Below are 11,022 nucleotides of genomic sequence, written 5' to 3' on the forward strand. Positions count from 1 at the left end.
ACAAACAAATGATTGTTGATGCCCCTAGCATAGGCGTTTAAACAAAACACAAGTTTTATTAAGGCTACTTTATTTAACTTATCCTACATGGCCTATATATTTAGTAAAAGAACCCCCCCCCCCCTTTTCTTTCTTTCTTTTTCTTCAGGAAATTACCAACCAATGCAATGGTTTATAATCCATTCAGTTTAATTTTGGGGTAAAATAACACAAAAGCAGACACATCCTTGTTCCCAGAGAAACCTCCAATGGCACAAACTCTTGGAGAACACGACTGAGATGTAAAGAATCAAAACCTCCCTCGCGGTGTTTGTACCGTGGAGAGCAAACCGATCCCGATTTACCGACTTCTCGTGCACGCGCGAGTAGCCTCCTCCAGTAAGTTGCTCTCTTTGTTGTTATTTAGTTGTACGGAGAGGGCGGGACTCGAACTGAAATGAACAAGGCGCGGCCAAGAGCCCCTTCCTTCACACGTGTAGACAAAGGGACCCATCAACACAACCCAAACATGCAGGGAAAAGTTTTCCCGTGCGCGCGACTCCACGCCAGGACCTCGCGAGGCGCTCAGGTGAGTTAGCGGCACGCGCTCAGGTTAAGCTTGTTTCGCGCCCAAATCTGTTTCGTCTGTGAGTTCTGTCTGGGAAAGTTGTCCAGGAGTTGTGCGTCAGCTCGCAAAGTTGAGCACAAAGCCGGAGGAGCGCTCCTTTGTTCAGCGCGACTCCAGATGCTCAAACTATTGATGAAGATGAAACATGAAGAAACGGTGGATGGCAAAAACGAGAGGACGTATTTCGGAGAAACAAGAGCTTGAGAGTTATTTTACACTTTTGGCTCATGTGGGACTAAGGATGACGCAGGAAGACAAAGCTGTCAAAAGTTGATTGGTGAAGGAAGTTGATCGAAAATTACGCATTCAAATGTATTTCCCATTTAATATTAAACGAAAGCCGAGTTTGTTTCAGGAGAAGCTCCAGGCATTGATCTGTTTAATCTCCCGGATGATGCAGTAGTTAATCGCGAGGCTGATATCTCCAGTGATCTGAGCACGAATAAGCTACATACTGATTAATTCAGCACACTTGTGCTTTTAATGTCCTAATTAAATCGTTCTCTATTAAATGCGATGCTTTTTTGGTGCCGTGTGCGATGATTAGTGCGCGTGATGGACGCATACTGTTGAGATTGTGTGAAAGAGCAACAGGTTCAGGAGCATTCTTTGTTCCAGAACTTCGAGAGACACGACGAGGCTCTTTGTTCCTCAGACACCGAGCACAGAACACGAAGAACCATCTCAGCTAGTTCTCAAATACATCACATTGAACTGAATGGTGTTGAGTTTTTAAAAAGTTTGCTACAGAAAAAAGAAAAGAAAAGTAAAACGATTAAAATCAATAATTTACCAAATGAAGTAAGAAGTCCATCACTCCCTGTTGAAATACACATTTTAACATAACTTTCACGCCAGAATAGGTGAGAATAAATGAGACTTTTACAGAAAATGCAACACAGCTCATGTTAGTATTTCTGAAGTGATCGCTTGACTTTTTATTTCAATTCTCCTGGAATAAGCGCTAGTTCTTGACACGGACATCAGCACAGGTCATCTGGAGACCCGAGCTTAGGTCTCTTATCAACAAGTGTCACATCTTTCATACAAATGTGTTGTTTCTTCTCTCTAGCTTTCGCTTCTACAACCCCAATGCAGTCGATAGATGTGCACAGCTGAATCATTAAAAATGTACAACAAATACAAATATAAATGTTATTTAAAATTGTAATTAAATTGCTTAATCCCAAAATAATTGTCAGCTCGATGTATTGTGTCTCAGATGGCCAGTGGGCCTGCCCTGGCTGCCAAGATGTGGAGACTGTCAGACATGTTTATTAAACGCTTTTTAATAGTTATGCATGTAGCCCAAACAATAATTTAATATATATATATATATATATATATATATATATATATATATATATATATATATATATATAGGCAGGGCAGGCCCACTTGCCATCTGAGACACAATACATCGAGTTGACAGTTATTTTGGGATTAAACAATTGAATTAAAATTTAAAATAAAATGTGTGTGTGTGTGCATTTATTATTATTATTATTATTATTATTATTATTATTATTAAAACCGCATGTTTTGTGTTCTAGGCCAGCATGCACGGGACTTTCAGCAGACGCCCTCTGAAGGATTTAATAAATTATCATTTTTCGGTGTGGAATATTTTTACTTTCCTTCTGGATTATTGGATATTCACAATGAGAATTACTTTCATCGTAGCATTAGACACCATGGACAAACATAAGGTAAGTGCCCTACATTTAAAACGCATTCGGTAAGCTATTGTAATTTAAAAATGTGTAGAATTCATAACGTCTCCAAAAATTAAAATAGAGAGCTACATATTTTAAAATGTGTGTTTGAACGTACAGAACTGAGCACTTCATTATGGACTAATGCATGGTAAAGTTATAATAGCGTGTTACTCTAATGGATCGATGCAACTCTTCTCGACGTAATTGCGATGGGCTTCGCGATGACGTCATTCAAGTGCTGCACCTGTCAGTCAGGCGTGATTGAAAGCCTCAGACTGTCTCTGAGAGCTGTGTGTGTGTGTGTGTGTGTGTTTCTTCAGCAAGTGTGGAGCTGGACAGCGCACAGTTTCCGCGGGAAACACGCAGAGCCGCACTGCAGCCCTCTTCTTTACCGGATGAAAGTGTGGGATGAGTCACCCCTTCATCTTCCTCTAACTCTTCACCAGAGTCCAGGATCGAGTGAGCTCAGACTGCGTCGGAAGCAGCCAAGCATCCCGCGCACGGCGTCTCTCTGCTATGATGTCATTAGCAGCCAATCAAACGCGAGCGGGAATCGTACGAGCCAATGGCACGCCAGGCGGCCCCGCCCACCGCACGCGCTGTCCATGTTGGAAATGAAGTAATGCAGAGAAAAGCAGCCAGAAGTACACCAAGGTCTGGTGTGTGCTGCAGTCTCAGAGGACTCAGAGGACAGGTTCACCTGCTGGGAGGATGACACCAGACTGAGAGGACATGGCTTTACAGATCAAACACTGAAATCAAGTGCTCAGAGTTTCATTCACACTTAACACTTAACACAAGCGTTTAGAGGAGATCTCACTCTGTTCTTCTGTTCTCTAACCTGTTCCTTTCATCCGCATTATTGAGTATCAGAGGAGTCTGATGTCAGTGTGCAGGTGTAGAAAGATCCCTCTTCTGTCTCTCGTTCTCAGTTCAGTCTCTTCTGCGTATGAATGTGAAGCTGAGCTGACAGTGCACCTCGGCTCTCACAGCTCCAGTGTATCTGTCCCAACACTACCCTTCTGATCACAACGGCCAAATGCTCATGTCTGATTGTGGCTTTGCTTTTGGCCATTATTGCATTTTTATTATGAAAGTTAAAAATAAAACAAAACAAATCAGTGAATGATTCAGTGGCAGGTTTACATGAAAATACTCAAATTGACCAAGTCAGATTTCTCCTGATTCGTCTGTTTCTGATGTGATTCATCTGAAGCTGCAGTCTGCTGTCAGACATCATCATTTGCTGGATCTTTATTAAAAACCACACAAATGTCAAATCTTCTGCTCTGACTGTTGGACGAATATGTGACCCTGGAGCTTGGGTATATTTTTAGAAACAGCCCCCCAAAAAATAAATAAATAAAATAAATAGAAAATAAATGAATAAAAATAAACACTTGCATTGGTCAAAATGATCAATTTTTCTTTAATACCGAAAATCGTAAGAACATTAAGTAATAATCATGTTCCATGAAGATATTTTATACATTTCCTACCATAAATATATAAAAACGTACTTATTAACTACACACAGTGATTGGCCGATAGTTTCTGTCAGATTTATTTAAGGAAATATTGTAGAGTGCAATATTATGTTGCCACAATCAAATAAAGATTTTAAATTGCAGGCTAAGTGTGACTAATTAAACAAGTGTATGTTCAGTTAAATGTCAGTTTAATGTGTGCTTCTCGTAAACAGTTAGCAGATATGCATATAAACAGTCTTTTAAATAACAGAGGGGAATAATCATATCTGATAGACATGTAGACGTAAAAGAGAAGCAAACTGGACTCAAGAACAGCTGTTACTTCTTCGCAGCTGGTTAATGAAAACAAGAATATAATCACAGGAACATTTGGAGTTGGGATAACCTCCAAAACCAAAGGTGATACCTGTTTAACAGCTCATTATCATCAAATGTTTCTAAAATGTTTCTGTTCTGAGGCAGATGGCTTTAACAGCTATTTTAGGAGAGTTTGTGGTCGCTGCTCCTAATGTTTCACAGATTTAGGGTTTAGAGCTAAAAGGCTTTGTGTATGATACTCTTGCTGAAATGTGTATGAAGACAGTGAGTGCTGTGTGTGTTCGTGATGAACTGCTCCTTCATCTCACACACACTGCATCAGGTGTGTTTGGATCAGGCTTGAACACACTTTCTCTGTTTCAGTTCAAAGTGTTGTGAAAATCTGCATTGCTTCTGTTTCCATTGCAAATGAGCCCAAATGGTTAAACCGCACCGCTGTGGTGATGAAGGACAGATGGTACTACACATGTGTAATGCACTGGGAATCAGCAGTCTACAGATTAGTCACTTTTATCAGAATAAAACTCCTCCTGACCTTAAAGTGACCAGCCAGTAAATGACATCATACATGAGAATAAAGCAGATCATCTTAAAGGGAAAGTACAACAAACCAGTTTACTCCCCCAAACCTTTCCAGTTTCTCTCTTCTGTGGAACATGAAATACGATCATTTGAGAAACTTCTGTTTTATTGTCCATACAATGAAAGTCAAGTGTACCCAAATGGTGACCAAATCTGTTGACCATCATTCTGCGAAATATCTTCTTCTTTTTGTTCTGCAGAAGATGACCTGTCCCTTTAAGAGACCTTTCACTAAGCTTACTGTCGCTAACTTTGCAGAACGTTCACAGAAGTGTATTGCTCAGTAAAATGTGCTGATGAAATGATAAAGATGGATGAGATGTTATTCCTGGACTGAAGTGAACTGTGACATTGTGAAGCATTTATATCTACTGTTTACTGATTACAGTTTTTTCAGCTGCTTACACACAACATCTTTCCTTGTCACACAGTTTCTGAAAGCTGTCAGTCAAACAGCAGAAGCACACACCAGATCTACAAAACATACATTCATTCTCAGACTTTGACTCAGTTTTCAGTTTTATAAAACACACAACACACAATTCTCTGTGTAACACACATCTAGCAGGAGTTAATATTATGGCAAAGGTGTTTGCTTTTGTTTGTGATGGTGTGGTTGTGTTGTTGAATGCACTGCTTCATTTTGCATTTTTTGTGTGCAATTCTTTGATTTGTGTGTAAAGTTTTGAAAGAAAAAAGGCAGTTGAAAGCTACAGTAAAACACGTCAGAGTGTGAATCAGAATGGAGAATCAGTTCTCGGTCACTGAAAAGAGAAAAGCCTCATTTGACAGCAGTGTCAAGAGACCAAACACAGACTTGCATCAGAAAAGAGTAAAAACTTCTCTCAGAAATTATGAATTGCAATAGTTGCTAAATGAGGACTGGCTTGTAATGAGTTATTATAGTGTACAAGCATTTTTATCACACAAATACATGAATATATGAATACATAAAAGCTGGAGTCTAATGAACTACAAAAATGAGTGTTTATCATGATGTAAGGCATTTGTTTGTGTATATAAGTCCTAAATGTAACCATTACTCTATTGAAACACACACTTTGTAACACAAACACACACGAACGTGGGAATTTCCTGAGTATCAGCGTGTGTTTATCAAGTCCAGGAGATCCATCACTGCTGCATCAGAACTGATTCAGTCATAGTTACAGCAAGGAAATAGAAATTCAGTCTGGTTATTCTATATAATCAGACAATCAGACAATATAAAAAATAAAACAGTAAATACCAGAACTTTACTGTAAAACAATATTGTAGAAACATTTTAGGTTTTACAGATTTAATTTAATTTTACAGTAAAAACCCATATTTTATGATCTGATACAATGTTAATTTCAAACCTACTGAAGTATTAATATCTGTTTTGTAGCTTTATAATACACTGAAAAGCACCAAAAACATTTTTTCACTGTAAATTAAAAGGTGACTTTTTCTTGTTTTTATTCTCACTAGTCAAGTCAAGTCACATATAGCACTTTAAACATATCAGATTGCTAAAGCAACTGAACATTAGCTGTAAATATAACAGTAATCTTCTTTACAATTACATCAAATACATCAGATGTATTACAGTTTTCCACCATACAGAATCCAACTGGTAACCAGTTAACAGGTTTTTACTGTAGCATTTTTATAGAAGATACTTGTACACATCTACTGCTGACTGTTTTTCTCATGTTAGATCAGACTAAAATGAATAAATACACACATACACAGCTTCATTCTTTTATATTTGAGATTCTTCTTAGTGTAGATTCACTTTGGACATTCGTTAACCCACTTCACTAGGTGATCCTGGTAAACTAAGCTGATGTTCAAACATTTAAGCAGAAGCCTTTTGATGAAAAGCTTGTGAGTGTGTGTGTGTGTGTGTGTGTGTGTGTGTGTGTGTGTGTGCATGTTTGTGTGTGTGTGTGTGTGAGTGTGTGTGTGTGTGTGTGTGTGTGTGTGGGTGTGTGTGTGCGTGTGTGTGTGTGTGTGTGGGCATGTTTTTGTATCATATCAGGACACAACTCTGTATAATGACATGGGTATGACACAGGTATTACAAGGAGAGCGTGACTTATGAGGACATAACCCATGTCCCCATTTTTCAAAACACTTATAAATCATACAGAATGAGTTTTTTTGAGAAAGTAAAAATGCACAAAGTTTCCTGTGAGGGTTAGGGTTAGGTGTAGGGTTGGTGAAGGACCATAGAATATACAGTTTGTACAGTATAAAAACCATTACACCTATGGGATGAACACACTTTACACAAAAACAAACATGTGTGTGTGTGCTGTATGCCGTGTGTGTTTGAGCTCAGTGCAGTAAAACTCAATTCCTCATGCATGGGCTGAAGTCCAAATGCTCTCATCACATCACATGACCTGCTTGTCACGGGGTCAGAGGTCACCGGACAGTCTGTCCTGCCAGAGCAGTAACACATGTTGCTCTTTTCCAGTCTGTCTATCCATTCTCACGACAAACGAAGGTCATTTCTGTGGCGCCCACCTTCGAACAGTGTGATAGTAATGATGTTAGTCTACTCAGGTGTGTCCAGAACACAAGACTTTCAATTATAAGGCTGATTTCAGCTTTTGGCCTTTTGTTATTTGAGTCTACTAAACAGGTTGAACCTGAAGTAGATTTCATTTTGGTTTTGCTGGTCACTTTAACCAACACATCATCACTTTTAGCCCAGATCTGGTTCACCTTGAAGGAACCTCATCTGGTGTTAAAAGCTTTGGCTGAAAGCAGAGACATGCTATAGTAACATTCCTCGATCTGCTTATTTTATGAGTCCTAATCCCATATGTAATTGAGGACTGTTAGCGATTCAGGGCTCAGCTATATAAGTTAGCAAGTGTTTATTGTAAAAGCGAAAGCTGCCAGTGGAATCGGGCTTTTGGAAGCATGCTTGACACATTAAATCTAGACCTCCTGCTGGGACTTGAGCTGCACATGGACTTCACAGCCCAAGCCACGCCAAAACAGTGTGTTAACACACTCGATGCAGCGTCACAGACAATCTGCCGAGTACCGACTGAATGAGGTGCTTTAAACCAAAGCATGAAATCTTGAAATTCTTGCTGAATGCAAAATAAAATATTTTATTTATTTATTTATTTGGAGAATGAATGAATGCCCTGCTTTGAGGATCATCCCATGATTGCAGAGATTTGCAGATGTTGGTAGACTGTGCTCAGGACGTCTGCAGTCTCTGAAGGCTTGAACATGCTCACCAATGCTTACCGTGTGACATACACTGCTGTTAGTGTGTCTGCCGATGGTGATGATTGCTTGGCTAGCCAGCTGCTCCTGCAAAATGTTGCTCCAAGCATGTATTTTCATATTAATATTGTTGTAGTCTAGAGATATCATCTATTACAGACATGGGTAGTTGGAGCCCAGCAATATAGACCTCTTCTCCAGGGTTGTTCAGTCAATGTTCAATAAGACCGTTGGCAAAGTTTGTCCTGCTCCTCCTCCACTGTGATTGGTTGGTTGGGTGAAAAGTGGCAGGGATGAGCACTGCATTGGACCAAAAGTTTCAAATGATGGGCAGGTGCTCAGCATTAAATAGACACCAATCACGCTGCTGCTATATTTAATAAGTGACGCTCTTATTGAAAGTAGGGGAAGAACACTGTCGGCCTCAAGGAAAAGTGCTTTGGTGGACACAGGGCCTTAAGGCTGGTTGGATAAATGTGGCATTGTATATTACGAATATTGTTGGCTTTTTGATGAATTGCATTAATAAGTCACTTAAAGTTGAAGTGTTATGCATGAATGTAAATGTAAACTGATGGTCAGATGTACTCTGATAGATGAACAGAAGCAGAATGTTGGAATTTTTCAGAAAACCTCAGTCTGGTTTATGTGAGAGGTTGTTCTGTCATCATTAAAAGGCTTTTAAAACATCAGTTAGGATTTCTACAGGACCATAAATACAATGCAGTATTTCAGCTTGGCCTATTGTGTCATCACTTTAAAAATGACATGTGTTTAAACATCATCTTTTAATGGCAGGTCTTGACAACTGGGTAGAGCTTTAAACCGTAATTATTTACTCATATTCAGCTCCTGTGAGTGTTGAACACACTCTCAGTCTCAGACTCTCTATCAGGTGAAAACCTGTTCAGTGAGGTTAAAATGATACTGTGTGTGTGTGTGTGTTTTTAATATACTACTACCAGATGAAACATTCTTTTGAAATCATTTGAGAGATTAAATTTATGTGAAAATAAACCAAAGCGAAAGCATCAGAATTTGAATCTCACTTTCATATGTCCCTCCAAAAGCTGCAAAGTGTTATAGATCTCAGCCTGTAAGACAGGATCCCATTACTTTCTAGAATAATCTGAGCCCCCTGTCGCTCCCGAATCCCTGTATCCCCCAGAACGGGGAGAGGCTAATGTGTGTGCAGCATGCCCGGACGGCTAATCCTCGTCTTGTCTGTCTCTCTGTAAAAACAGTCAATGATGCAACAGACCAACAAAACCAATGAGCTGCTCTCTAGCACTGTCTGTCAGCAGTGGTGCAATAATTAAATGTGATAAATTATACATGGCGAAGGAGTGGCACTGAGTGACAGGTGCAAGAGAGCCATTGTGTGGAGAGCCGAGAAGCACCACGAGCTCACGCCATTTTTTTATAATTTCAGGTGAGCCTGTGGACAAGGGAGGCTGGATGCTGCGCATTAGGTTAAAGAAGGGGCCTCGAAGCACTTTGGGAGGGCAGCGATTGCCTCCTGATGTTTTACAGCCCTGGCGAGGCAGGCGGCTCATTAGGCTCCGCTCCACACAGGGAAGATGGCACCCGCTGGCCCTCCTCAGGGTTTCACGGTACTGACTCGGCTGAGCGGGTGAATAAGCAGGCGACTCTGCCCCCGGTGGCCGGCAGCGGTCATGCACGAGCAGTGTTGCACAAATCCCTACATGGTTACCTCATTCACTAAAAGGTCACTGAAGAACAGCAAGAGAGCAACGTTCTTTTCCTTCAATAGACATATGAATCTGTGAAAAAAAAGACATTCACTCTGAGAGCTGCAATCCAATTTACAGACAAGCAGGGATATTTATATAGCACACAATTCAGAGATCCTAGATAAGGAGAAAGGAAAGCAAGAGATGCACAAGGAATAAAGATGATGAGATTTATGTTAGTGATTTTAAGCAGGCTAAAACTATTTGACATGATCAGATGTTTTAGAATGGTTTGGTCTTTTCCTTGAATGCACAAAGACAATCTATTGATCATTAATAGTGGATACACTGATGGTTTTTTAGATAAATGAAGGCCGAACCAGAATATTTTAAAGGATATGTCTCTAAAATGCTTTTACAACATCACAGGAAATCTGTTAGGAATTATACAGTACAATACAATACAATACAGATAATTGAAAGGTAACAACTTTTTGTGACTTGTAAAATTTTAATGATGCATAAAATTTTTCTGTTACATTTGACGTTCCAATATTATAGACTTCTTTCTTCAAAGAAGATACACATAGGACAGAAATGGATGTAATGAACATTTTAAGAGATTGTGTGATTCTCTGAGAAATCTAATCTCATCCGAATGTGAATGTCTGTGATTGCAGCGTTTCCTTGTGTGTGTTTTGGCCAACAGGAACTACCATAGACGCTCTTACCATGTGCATTAAATAAAACCATGTGCAAGAAAGAATTAAATTGTAATAATAATAATAATAATAAATATAGCTGCAAGCAGCGATTACAGGGGTTCAAGTAGTTTAAGGCCGTTTTTGAATCTAAGCTGTTATGGCCTAGGCCAGCTTGAAATTTTGGACTGATAATAAAACACATCCATGATGAAGAGTCATGCAACACACACATACTCAACCTGAAATGAAAGGGCTTCAGTATAATACTTAATACAAAGTAAACATACTTACACATACAAACACATTTTGCTGAAGATATAGAGATTTAAAGTAAATGATAGGTAACAAAATGCTTACTGCAAATCTTCACTTTATAATGTAATTTTTAGGTCTCACTGTAATATTAATGAGGCATAATTGCAAAATGTGTTTCCTTCAGTAAAAGTGGTAAAGTTTAAATGCTATCAATCAATCAATCAATCACCTTTATTTATATAGTGCTTTAAACAAAATACATTGCGTCAAGACACTGAACAACATTCATTTGGAAAACAGTGTCTCAATAATGCAGAATGATAGTTAAAGGCAGTTCATCATTGAATTCAGTGATGTCATCTCTGTTCAGTTTAAATAGTGTCTGCATTTATTTACAATCAAGTCAATGATATCGCT

At 39.1% G+C, this 11,022-nt stretch overlaps 1 long non-coding RNA gene across 2 annotated transcripts; it reads left to right on the top strand.

Annotated features, from left to right (window-relative positions):
* Positions 1–423: 423 nt before the first annotated feature.
* LOC113116601 (uncharacterized) lies at positions 424–10,346 on the top strand. 2 transcript variants are annotated; one of them, XR_003294050.1, is made up of 3 exons: positions 424–568; positions 2,161–2,316; positions 9,385–10,346. It is a non-coding gene; the product is annotated as an uncharacterized LOC113116601 (long non-coding RNA). The 2 variants fall into 2 exon arrangements; XR_003294049.1 differs by lacking the exon at positions 9,385–10,346 and adding an exon at positions 2,646–3,667.
* Positions 10,347–11,022: the final 676 nt, after the last annotated feature.

Source organism: Carassius auratus, chromosome 16 (genome assembly GCF_003368295.1).
Source record: "Carassius auratus strain Wakin chromosome 16, ASM336829v1, whole genome shotgun sequence".
In the NCBI taxonomy this organism is placed as follows: Eukaryota; Metazoa; Chordata; class Actinopteri; order Cypriniformes; family Cyprinidae; genus Carassius; species Carassius auratus.